Here is an 11,165-nt window from a genome sequence, read left to right as displayed (position 1 = left end):
AGTTGTGTTTCGACGGCGGCGAAGCTTTGTATTCCGGAGGTCAGCGAAGTGGATGAAGTCGCTGAAGGAGTTAGATCTGAAGTACGAAGGCGAGTCTCGCCAATATATAGCCTCTGACCACGCCCATATTGGCAGGCTGTGACACGCCAGGGAACCAAGCGCCCTGATTGGTTCTCGCGTCAGAGCTGCCTCGCTATAGGTTCGTGCAGTTGCCGCAGCACAGCCAATGAGCGCGCCCGCGCTCATTTGTGCTCGCAGTGCAGCTGCAATGTGTTTTAAAAGTTTACTTAAGTATTCTTGAGAAAAGGAGTTTTCCCATAGCGTATCCTTACGCAATATGAGAGACCTCTCGAAAGGGAACTAAAAGTCCATGAGAACAAAACTAAAAGAACATGACTGTTACACACTACTTGTACATTGCTGACAGAAAATGTTGCGGTTTTAAGTGGACTCGTTTTCATGGTAGGCCTACAAAATGTTCTTCTTTAGTAAGCTACACAGAATGTTCTACATTCAATATTTAGCTAACAGTCTGAAGTTACCAAGCAGCAGTGTATGTTAACGTTAGCTCAGTCAACGTAAGGCTAACATCAACAGGTGTAGACAGAAAATATGATTATCCTGACCTGAGCTAGTTTACTGAATCCACCAACTCACATCTCCTTTCGTTCTTTTCATCCATGATGACATTAAAGTCACCTGTTGTAGTATCTGGCATTTCATCGCTGACTGTGCCGCAACCGCAATACCACGGAGGAGCAGAACCGAGCTTGTGTCGATGCGCGCGTCCAGATCCAGGAACGTCGCGTGCACACTCTAAAAATAGCTCACTGAAGGGTCTAATGAGCAGGTATCGCGGTTGCGGCACAGACAGCGATGAAACGCCAGAAACAACAATAGGTGACTTTAATGTCCTTTAATGTCCCCCCTGTCCCCATAGGAAAGAATACCTTTGAGTACAGCATAGCTGAATACCACTGCATAGTATAATAGAGGAATAATTGGTAATGGGACATTGAATTACGGCCAGACGAAACAAACGTTGAAAGCAACGCTATTTAACTCAACACCATACCCATCAAACTCCCTCAGGCACAAAGAAATAACAGATGCAACCGCATTTCACCTGGCAAAAGATATGGCTCCCGTGACCACTGTTGAAAAAAATGTGTTTAAAAAACTGATTAAAACCCTTGATAAGCGCTATTGCATGCCCTCTCGTAATTATTTTTCACATGTTGCAATACCTTCTCTGTACAGCAAGTGTCGTGGAGCAATTGAAACGGAACTGCGAGATGTACAGTATTTTGCAGCAACTTCAGATTTATGGTCCAGAAGAGCAAAGGAACCATACATGAGCATAACGATTAATTTCATTACTCATGAGTTAAAAAGTCGGTGCCTACAGACTGGGTTTTTTCCTGAGGACCACATTGGCGAAGCATTGGCACAGGGATTAAAGGGGTGGTATAATGCCCTTTTCACAAGATATAAATTAAGATATAAAAATGTGAAGTTTTAGCTCAAAATACCCCACAGTTATTTGTATATAGCATGTTAAAATTGTCACTTTTTGAGGGTGAGCAAAAACGCACCGTTTTGTGTCTGTTCCTTTAAATGCAAATGAGCTGCTGCTCCCGGGACAGGGGGCGGAGCTACAACAGCTTGCACTCACACAGACATGCACTGAACATTTCAAAAACTTTTAGCCTTTTATGTTCAAACCGGATTCAGACAATGATGGAGAGACTCAAGAAGAAGTGACAACATGTAGAAGCAACAGGACATTTCTGAATGGTTAGTTGATGAAATTATGTAGCTTATGTGTAGTTATCTTCTAGTCATTGATTAGCATATTCTGTCTTGATAATCTATAAATCGTGTTCTGGGGGCGGGGTTTATGTAAATTGTAGGGTTGGTGATGTCACTAACCAGGGAGGAATGTCGTGTAGTCCATACCAGCCGTTTGTTGTAGTCCTTAAAAAGCGATTTCTTTAAAAGCAAATATCCCCCTTTGCTTTGAACATTGAGCTTTGTAACTTTGTAGATGTTGTTTATGCTCAAACAGCAACATTACACACTAACTAAAGTTAAAAAAGTGAAATCATAATCAACCACCACTTTAAAGGGTGCTCACATAAACTGGAAATTGGAGGAGGAAAATCTTGTTTGCATAACTACAGACAATGGAGCCAACATTGTAAAGGCCACATCCATAAATGACTGGACACGACTGCAGTGTTTTGGTCACAACATGGGACTGCATTATATCCTACAACATCTGGACAAACTAGGGACTTATGTGAGGACTTCAGCTCGGCCTTCAACACCATCATACCAAACATCCTCCTGTCCAAACTAACCCAGCCTCCGCCAACTAACTGCGCCCGCCTCCATCTGTCAGTAGATCACAAACTTCCTGACAGACAGGCAACAGTTAGTGAGGCTGGGAAAACTGTCATCCAGCTCCTGCATAATCAGCACTGGCTGGGGTGCGTTCTCTCCCCACTGCTCTTCTTGCTGTACACCAACGACTGCTCCACAAAAGACCCCACCGTCAAACTCCTCAAGTTTGCAGACGACACCACACTTATCGGCCTCATCCAGGACGGTGACGAGTCTGTTTACAGACTGGAGGTTGAACAGCTGGCTGTCTGGTGCAGTTATAACAATCTTGAGCTTAACACACTCAAAACAGTGGAGATGATCGTGGACTTTAGGTGAAACTCCCTGCACTCCCCACTCTCAGCATCATGAACAGCACTGTGGAAGCAGTGGAGTCATTCAGGTTCCTGGCCACTACCATCTCTCAGGACCTGAAGTGGGACAATCACATTGACATTGTCAAAAAGCCCCAGAAGAGACTGTACTTCCTTCACCAGCTGAAGAAGTTCAACTTGCCACAGGAGCTGCTGATACAAGTATACTCTGCAGTCACTGAATCCTCTGCACTTCTAGAACTGTCTGGTTCAGCTCATCTATCAGATCTCAGAAGACTACAGCGGATCGTCTGCTGAGAGAATCACTGGTACACCCTTCCCCACTCTCCATGAACTGTCCTCATTCAGAGTGAGTAAAGAGCTGGCAGAATCACCCTGGTTAAAGAACGACCTCGATCCATCAGGAAACGCCACATGGGTCGCTGCATTAGGTAGGCTATAGCATTGCAGTCAGACTAAATTCAATTATAGACTTTATTCACGAGATCACACATTAATTGCGGGTGCAAAAGTGATGTTGATTTAATGCAGTTAACATTTAACATTGTTTCGATGGTTGCTTGCTATCTGGCACCCTCATCAAACACACCTGAAGCAGCTAATCAATGTCTTCAGGATTACTAGTGTAGCAAATTAGCTCTATGAAATATTAATAATCAATCATAACTTGTTATAATTGATTATGAATATTTGGATCAGTTAATCGGATTAACTTGATGTAGTCACAATAACATTACAACCAATTACTCAGTTCATCCTGTGAACCCTCAATATTGGTTATTAATTGAAATAGAAGTGTACATTTCCGGGGCATGGGAAATGTCTTTCTTACTGTACAGTACTTTTCAGAGCCTGTAGCCAAAATCGATATGATTAGTGACTCCGGATATGAGCTTGAGACACGGACAACTTTACGTGTGATATGAACAAGACTTTATTAACTAGACTAAACATTTAAACTACTCTAACATACACATACATACATGCATACAGTTTGCCAAGGGAAAGAGACTGAAGCAGAATACAGGAAAGCAAGAAGTTATAGCATTGTTTCAAATTCAGCAGATCATCAGCCTTGAGCAAACCATCAGTTTAGTTCTAACACGGCCTTCTTATAAAGGGTTAAGGATACTTAATGTATCAAATAATGAGACAAAGTTTGATACTTGCATGTCCCACCCATTTGAATTAAACTGTCCTGATGCAATTTGTTGAGGCTCCAGTTGATCTTTCCTGATGTTGTCTTGATGAGAGAGAACCAGTGTGAGTCAGAGGGTCTTTGGTGAATGAAAAGACAAGGCCGAAGCCTGGCACAAGCTTGGGGGTCCTTGGGGGACTTCTAGTTCAGCATCATCTTCACATTAAGACTTCTCAGGAGGGACCAAAAGAGTAAGAGAGCAAGAATCAAGAGAGACTAAGAGGCTAACTGTGCGTTCACACCGGACGCGAATAGCGCGTCAAATTCGCGTCTACCGCGTCTAGTTTGACGCTTGACCACTTTGTGTTAATTCGCGCGGTGACTCTCTCGATTAATGCTAATGCTCGATAAACATCTAAAAAAGATGGCCGCCAACGGGTTTCGAAACTTTCGCCTCTGACGCGCGTAAATTTTGCTTCAAACTTTTGTTTTTACGCGCGTCAGAGGCGAAAGTTTCGAAACCCGTTGGCGGCCATCTTTTTTAGATGTTTATCGAGCATTAGCATTAATCGAGAGAGTCACCGCTCGTATATGCTCTGGAGAGCAGAAACAGCTGCGTAGGGGACATCGTCGCTGTACTCGGGTCCACCAGACCCTCTGGAGGGTTTCAGGAGTTTCACAATTTGCTCCAGGAGCTAGGTTTGGTGGACCTAACGGTGAGGATGCTGACGAGGACAGCGTAGGCCGTATAAGGCCTCAGCCTCGAGTGGTCTATGCCTGTCGAGCCCGCGCTCTACAGCCCGGCGCGAGGTTCACCCTCGCCCGCACCCACCTAATCTGTCATTTATTTTTGTTTTGATAATAAATGGAGCCAGCCTCCAAAAGTGAAACCTGTCCTGTGATTTAAAAAAAAGTTTTTATACACTAAATTGTGTTTGTTGTCTTTACATTAGAATAATAATGTTTCATATAATCTAGAATATGGAATAAATAGCATTCAATACAAAATGAGTATCTTTCATATATTGAAATCGAGTTTTTATGTGAAAGATTTGCTTTGCACACCAAGCATTTTAGTCATATTACAAAATAGTTTATCGAGGCCAAACATAAAATAACATTATAAACTGTCACTTCACCACGTGACAGCAGCAATTAGGCTCCTGATTGGTTAACGCAGCGCGAATTGACGCAGAAGTTCCGATTTTTCAACTCGGGCGGCAGACACGAATTCGCGTCAAACGCGAGAATGCACAAAAAGCACTACATGAAACATTTGTGTGTAACGCGCTTAACACGCCAGACGCTCAATTCGCGTCTACCGCGCCACGCTCTACGCCTCATTCGCGCCGCAAGAATTTTTTACGTGCTTAACGCGTCTTTGCATTGACTTAACATTGAAATCACTCGCGCCTGACGCGCTATTCGCGTCCGGTGTGAACGCACCATAAGAGAGGAGAGGCTAAGAGTGTGAAGATGTCACACCCTCTGGGGGTCTGTGAGCCAATAAGAAGTGTTTCCTTTGGAGGAAAATGTTTACGACCCATTGTGTTCTAGGAGGCATTTGAATATGTAATTTCATTGGGTGTTTAACCCTCTGGGGACGGATTGGGCGGTACCGCCCAAAATGGCATACTTTTACAAATGTGTAATTATCTTAAAAACTATTAATGATAGAGAGATGGGGTCTTTTTTGCCGTCTTCCTCAGACTCCGCTGAAAACAGTGGTATATGGTATACACACTTCCTTGTTGCGCAATACCACTGCGTATAAGGCCAATGAAATCGATGTTGTTAGGAATATTCCACGCGCAAAGACCAATGGAAAAATTGCCGCTGGGAGGAATATTTTTCTTGCCCAATCAGAGGAAGGTTACCATGACATATTCTAGCTAATCAGAGGACTCTGTCCTTGCAAGGGGTGGTACTATAGTAAGTGATATGACGCAAACAGCGTCGAGTGGAGAAGGAGACAGAGAGCGAACAGAGCGTAGAATTACACACACAGATTTATATGAGAGAGACAGAACAATTATAATGTTTATATATATAGCATATTAGCAATTATAGCATTATTATTTTATTGTTTTAGCACTTTTATGATGGCAAGCAGTAAAATATTTACCTCAGAACAAGCTCTGGAACAATTAACAGTTACTGGAAAGTGACGAGGAGAAATTTGAATCACTGGCATGCCTGAGAAAAAACGCCTCGGACTGTTTGTATATAAAAGTTCATTATTTAATTGTTCTTTACACTTTTGATTGAACAATTACAAATGTCTGTCAAGTAAAGGGTTTGAAAAATATAGATTTTGTTCAAAAACTGTTCACTATTGTTGTGTAAGGTGTGATTTTCAGTAATAAATTACTAAAATAAAATTTTCGTTTTTGAAATTATCTAGTTTATTTAATTTTTTTTACTCATACTTCCTTTATAAACACATTACATGCATTCTTATGTTAGCTTAGGGTCTTCTGAATCCATAGATACCAAACATCTCCGGTTACTTAATTGTAACCTTGTTCCCTGAGAAAGCGGAACGAGATGCTGCGCTGCTCAGCGCATTGGGAACGTCTTTAATCGTGACCAGCTGTGAATATTGTGTGTAACACGTCGATAGAATTGACCCGGAGGTAATATAGCCTCGGTCGGTGACGTCATCGGCGCGCTCCCGCGACACGAGGCTATAAATAGATGAGCCACAGGTGCATCATTAGGATATTTTGTCTGAAGAGCAGTCCCGGGACATCTTCAGCACGGCAAAGTAGCGCAGCATCTCGTTCCGCTTTCTCAGGGAACAAGGTTACAATTAAGTAACCGGAGACGTTCCCTTTCGAAAGCTACAATCGATGCTGCGCTGCTCAGCGCATTGGGAACGAGAATACCCACGCCGCCGTGCTTGAACATGTCTGGACTCCCACGGTTGTGCAGGTGTGTTTCACAAGAACGTAAGAAGGCCTAGACATTAGCTTGCGATGTTGACTCAAGGACATGAGAGCCCGGAGTGGAATGAACATCCAAACTATAAAATCTTATGAATGTGTGCGGAGAGGACCAACCTGCCGCATCACAAACATGTTGCAAAGGGGCCCCCCTTGTCAGAGCACTAGAAGAGGCGACCCCCCTGGTAGAGGGAGCCCTAAGGCCTATAGGCGAAGCTTGGCCGCGCGCCTCATAAGCAAGAGCGATAGCATCCCTGACCCAATGAGACATAGTCTGCTTGGTAGCAGCTCCTCCTCTGTTGCTGCCCCCATAACAGACGAACAGTTGCTCCGACTTACGCCACTGGCTAGTGCGGTGGACGTAAACCTGAAGAGCACGGACTGGACACAGTCTATGAGATCTCTCCTGCTCCGGCGTTGAGAACGGCGGGGAGCAGAAAGCCTCAAGAGTGACAGGATGTACAGCCGAAAATGGAACCTTAGGCAGGGAATCAGGATGTGGATGCAAAATCACTTTCACCATTCCTGGGGCAAAGTCAAAGCAGGATGGCGAGATAGACAGAGCCTGCATATCCCCAATTCTTTTCAAGGAAGTTATTGCCATTAGAAAAACCATTTTTAAAGTCAGAAGTTTGTCAGACGCTGATTCTATAGGTTCAAAAGGGGTGTCAACCAGACCCTCGAGAACTATAGCTAAGTCCCATGAAGGGACCTTGGTTCTTGCTGGAGGCCTCAGTCGCCTGGCTCCCCGAAGGAAGCGAGAGAGCAGAGGGTGTCTCCCAAGTGGTGCCCCGTCAACTAAGGCGTGGCAAGCCGAAAGAGCGGCCACGTAAACCTTAAGAGTGGCAGGACATGTGCCTGTTGATAATTTCTCTTGCATGAAGTCCAGCACTGAAGCAATCTGGCAGTTAACTGGATCTACATTGTGTTCAACACACCACCTTTCAAAAACGCCCCATTTACCGGCATAACTTTTTCTAGTGGAGGAAGCCCTAGCACTCAGAATGGTCTCAATAACATCCGGCGAAAGCCCAGTGTCTCTTAATTGGTACCCATCAGGGGCCAAACGTGAAGATTCCACAGGCCGGGCCTGGGATGGAATATCGTGCCCTCCGCCTGAGACAGAAGGTCCCTCCTCTCCGGAATCGCCCACGGCGAGCCGTCGAGGAGAGACATTATCTCCGAGAACCATACTCTGTTCGGCCAACGCGGCGCTATCAGTAAGAGGCAAGACCCTTGTTGGCGAACTCTGGCTAGAACTCCCGGGAGCAGAGAAACTGGAGGAAACGCATACAGGCGCATCTTGGGCCATGAGTGCGCCATCGCATCCAGACCCAGAGGAGCTGGGTGACTCAGAGAGAAGTAGAGGGGACATTGCGCTGTCTGCTGGGAGGCGAAGAGGTCCACCTCCGCTTCGTAAAATTTGGTCCAAATCTGTTTCACTACTTCTGGGTGGAGTTTCCATTCCCCCGTCGGTAGTGTCTGTCTGGACAAAAGATCTGCTCCCACATTCAAATGCCCTGGAATGTATACTGCCCTGAGTGACAGGAACTTGCCCTGGGCCCAGATAAAAATCTGTCTCGCTATTCTGTTCAAACTGCGTGAGCGCAGACCTCCCTGGTGATTTATATACGAGACTGCTGCTGTGTTGTCCACCCGCACTAGGACATGACAGCCCCTCAAATGATGGAGAAAATATTTCAGAGCCAGAAATATGGCCATCAACTCGAGGCAATTGATGTGCCAATCGAGCTGATGATCCTCCCATTCCCCTTGAGCTGGACGGCCATCCAAGACCGCTCCCCAGCCCGTCAGGGAGGCGTCCGTTGTTAGCAGTTTGCAACGACACGGCGCCCCTAGAGTGGGACCCAAGGCGAGGAACCGGGGTCTGAGCCACAGAGATAGTGTACGAAGCCCGCGGCGCGTCACTTTTATTTGCCTTAGAGGATTGGCTCTTGGATGAAATCCTCTGGCTTTTAGCCACAACTGAAACGGTCTCATGTGCAACAGCCCCAGAGGAATCACCGTGGAGGCTGATGCCATGAGACCTAACATTCTTTGATACTGACGAACAGTATGAACTTGGCCCAGCTTGACTTTGGTCATGGTCTGCCGAATGGTCTCGATTCGAGCGGGAGACATTTGTGCCCGCATCGTAACCGAATCCCAAACGATCCCGAGATAATTCGTTCTCTGAGCAGGAGAAAGAACACTTTTCTTGGTGTTGAGTTTCAGCCCTAGAGAAACTAGATGAGCTAACACGATGTCTCTGTGTTGGAGCGCCATCTCTCGTGATTGTGCTAGTATTAGCCAATCGTCGATGTAATTCAAAATGCGAATGCCCTGGAGTCGTAATGGAGCCAGTGCTGCATCCATGCATTTTGTGTATGTGCGGGATGACAGTGCTAGACCGAATGGAAGAACCCGAAATTGGTACGCTTCGCCCCCGAAAGCGAACCTCAGGAACTTCCTGTGTTGTGGCAGTATTTCTATGTGAAAATATGCGTCCTTCAGATCGATCGTGACGAACCAATCGTGATGTTGTATTTGCGACACGACCGTCTTGACGGTTAACATCTTGAACTTGAGTGCTTTGACTGTGCGGTTTAAGCCTCGAAGATCTAAGATTGGACGTAACCCCCCATCCTTTTTGGGTACTAGGAAGTATCTGCTGTAATAACCTGACTCCCTCTCTGGAAGAGGAACACGTTCTATGGCCTCTTTGCTCAGAAGAGTTTGCAGCTCTTGCGACAGTACATGCATCTGCTCCGGTTTCACGGTAGTGAAAATCACGCCGTTGAAACGCGGAGGACGACGAATAAATTGGATTCTGTATCCTAACTGTACTGTGCTTAATACCCACGCAGAAACGCCCGGCAGAAGTTTCCACGCTGCCAGACTTTCTGAGAGTGGTATTCATTTTAATACTTCCTTTTGAGGGGATATCAGATGTTCCGTGTCCGGAATGACAGCCGGAAACGACGGAACATCTAATATTTCGCTGGAAACTGCTGCCCCCCGAAGCACGAGAGGTGGCGGGGATGGAGTGGTTTTGTGAGGGTAGCGGGAAGGGACGAATAGTTCTTGAACGCGCCCCATCCCGCGGGGGGACTACCCCCACTAGATTGGGCGCCAGACCATCAGGACTTTCTCTTTCTATTGATAATAGTCCTGAGGTCTGACTTGGGAGGTTGGCGAGTCTGCCTCCAGTCTCTCTGAGGGGGAGCGCGACTCGCCACGCTCTGCTTTTTCACCTCCCTGGCTTTTGAAGGACCGGGGCGGGGCTGGGTGGCAGACGGCCCCTCCCTTTGAGTGCGGCGAGGAAGAAACTGAACGAACGCTTCCTCGTGTTTCTTGACTTCCTTAAAGCGTGTGACTACGGTGTTAACCGAGTCACCAAACAGCCCAGATGGAGATATAGGAGAGTCAATCAGAAACAATCGATCTTTCTCTTTAATCCCTGTCAGATTAAGCCACAGATGCCTCTCCGTGCTGACTAAAGCAGACATAGAACGGCCGATGGCACGGGCCGTGTGCTTGGTCGCACGGAGAGACAGATCTGTGGCATGACGAAGCTCCGTGAAAGATTCCTCGTCGATCGTACTGCCCGCACTCAAATCCTTCAACAGGTCAGCCTGGTACGCCTGTAACACTGCCATAGTGTGCAGCGCAGCACCAGCCTGACCTGCAGCTTGATAAGCTTTTCCCACTAACGATGATGTAATACGACAGGGTTTAGTGGGGAGGGTAGGTTTCTTTATCGAAGATGCTGATTCGGGTGAGAGATAGCCCGCGAGCGTCTCTTCAACCCGAGGCATCTCCGTATACCCCCGCGCTTTCGCACCCACGATAGTCGAAAAAGTCGACGTCGAGGGCACAAAAACGCGAGAAGTATATGGTTTACTCCATGACTTAGACAGCTCGTCATGGAGGTCCTCGAAAAAGGGGAGAGACTGATGTAATGTTCTCTCCCCCCTGCCACCGGACAGAAACCTATCCTCAAGCTTACTGGGTTTGGGGGTCTCTTGGTCGCGTGGCCAGTCAAGCTGTAACCTGGCCACCGCGCGAGTAACCACCTCTAGCAATTCCTCGACAGATTTCTTATCACGAGTGGAATGCTCAGAAGGTGGCTGCTCGTTATGATCTGACGAACCAAGAGATATATCATCCCCCTCATGAACCGAAGAAGCACCGGAGCGCGCTTCGAAATCACGAGAAGGGATGTTTGGATCTGGTGACGCAGCAAGCGAAAGGGACGGACCCGTCTCTTGCTCGTCATGCAGATCCATGCGAGAGCCCCACAATGGTAATGTGGGTGCGGACTGGAAATAGTTCAGGCGGGCGCGGAGCATCTTAACTGTG

Source organism: Leuciscus leuciscus (genome assembly GCF_965113295.1).
Source record: "Leuciscus leuciscus genome assembly, contig: HAP1_SCAFFOLD_179, whole genome shotgun sequence".
Classification (NCBI taxonomy): Eukaryota; Metazoa; Chordata; class Actinopteri; order Cypriniformes; family Leuciscidae; genus Leuciscus; species Leuciscus leuciscus.
Note: the sequence above shows the minus strand (reverse complement) of the source record.